Below are 2,355 nucleotides of genomic sequence, written 5' to 3'. Positions count from 1 at the left end.
GACTCACTAAGTCAGATGGAACTTATTGACATCTTCAGAACATTTCACCCCAAAGGTACAGAATATACATTCTTCTCAAGTGCACATGGGACATTTTCAAAGCTAGACCACATGTTAGGACATAGGCTAAGTCTCTACAAATTCAAGAAGATAGAAATCATATCAAGCATCTTCTCAGATCACAATGGCATGAAATTAGAAATCAACTACAATAAAACAATCATAAATAATCAAACATATGGAGGCTAAATAACATGCTACTAAATAACAAATGGGTAACAAAATAGACCAAAGAAGAAAAAAACATCCTGGAAACAAATAACAAAGTGAAGTAGGTATGCTAGGTGATGTGTTCATTTGATTGTGGGAAGACATTCAGAATATACATATATATCAAATCATCATGTTGTATACTTTAAATATATTATGATATAGTCCCACTTGTTTATTTTCTCCTTAGTTTCCTTTGCCTTAAGAGATGTATTGTTAAACATATTGCTATGGGAGATGTCTGAGATTTTACTGCCTATGTTCTCCTCTAAGATTTTTATGGTTTCACTAGAGGCCTGGTGCATGAATTTGTGCATGGGTGGTGTCTGGCCAGCCCTCCCCAATCGGGGCCAATTGGGCTGGGCTGGCTGTGGGGAGGGGATATGGGCAGTTGGGATTGGGATGGGGTTGATCATGGGTGGAGCCAGCCAGGAGGACGGGCCACAGGTGGTTGCCCGGCTGGACCCAACCCCTGGTTGAACTCCCGGTTGAGGGGACAATTTATCTATTAGCCTTTTATTATATAGGATGCCTTACATTTAAGTTTTTGATCCATCTTGAGTTTATTCTTGTGTATGGTGTAAGTTGGTGGTCTAGTTTCATTTTTTTGCATGTGTCTGTCCAGTTTTCGCAATACCATTTGTTGAAGAGGCTGTCTTTACTCCATTGTATGTTCTTGTCTCCTTTGTCAAATATTAATTGACCATAATGCCATGGGGCAATTTTGGGGGTCTCTGTTCTGATCTATTAGTCTATACGCCTGTTCTTGTGCCAGTACCAGGTTGTTTTGGTTACAATGGCTTTGTAGTATAGTTTGATATCTGGTATTGTGATCTCTCCTACTTCATTCTTCTTTCTCCAGATTGCTGCAGCTATTTGGGGTCTTTTATGGTGCCATATAAATTTCTGGAGTGTTTGTTCTAGCTCTATGAAGTGTGAATTTGGGGGATTTTAATAGGGATTGCATTGAATCTATAGATGGCTTTGGGTAGTATAGACATGTTAATGATGGTAATTCTTCCAATCCATGAACATGGTATACATTTCCATTTGTTTGTATCTTACTCTATTTCTTTTTTTCAATGTCCTATAGCTTTCCAAGTACAGGTCTTTTTCCTCCTTGGTTCAGTTTTTTCCCAGGTATCTTATTTTTTGTTGTTGTTGCCATGGTAAATGGGATTGGTTTTTAGTTTCTTTTTCTGAGAGTTCATTATTGGTGTATAAAAATGTCATCAATTTCTGGATGTTGATTTTGTATCCTGCTACTTTGCCAAATTGATTTATTAATTCTAGTAATTTCCTGGTGGAGTATTTAGGGTTTTCTATGTACAATATCATGTCATCTGCAAATAATGAGAATTTTACTTCTTCCTTTCCAATTTGGATGCCTTTTATCTCTTCTTCTTGTCTTATTGCTGTGGCTAGGACTTCCAGTACAACCTTGAATAAGAGTGGTGAAAGCAGACCTTCTTGTCTTTTTCCTGTTCTTAAGGGAAATGCTTTTAGTATTTGCCCATTGAGTATGGTGTTCGCTGTAGATTTGTCATGTATGGCCTTTATTATGTTGAAGTATGATCCCTCTCTTCCTACTTTACTGAGAGTTTTTATCAAAAAATTGTGCTGGATTTGTTGAATGCTTTTTCTGCATCTATTGATATGAGCATGTGGTTTTTATCTTTCAATTTATTTATGTCATGTATCACATTTGTTGATATATTGCTGAATCTGATTTGCTAATATTTTGTCAGATACATCTCCTAGAGCAGTGTTTCTCAACCTTAGATGCAGATTAGAATCACCTGGGAATCTTTTTAAAATCCTGATTTCTGGGCCTCATCCTCCGGAAATTCTGTTTCTTTGTTGTGGGGTGGGGCCACAACATTAGTAACAAAGAAACAAAATTTCCGGAGGATGAGGCCCAAAAATCAGGATTTTAAAAAGATTCCCAGGTGATTCTAATGTGCAGCCAAGGTTGAGAACCACTGTCCAAGGGCAAAGGAAACTAAGGAGAAAATAAACAAAGGGGACTACATCAAAATAAAGCTTCTGCACAGCAAAATTAATCACCATCAAAATGAAAAGGGG

This window comes from Myotis davidii, unplaced genomic scaffold (genome assembly GCF_000327345.1).
Source record: "Myotis davidii unplaced genomic scaffold, ASM32734v1 scaffold810, whole genome shotgun sequence".
In the NCBI taxonomy this organism is placed as follows: domain Eukaryota; kingdom Metazoa; phylum Chordata; class Mammalia; order Chiroptera; family Vespertilionidae; genus Myotis; species Myotis davidii.
This window is presented reverse-complemented; position numbering follows the sequence as displayed.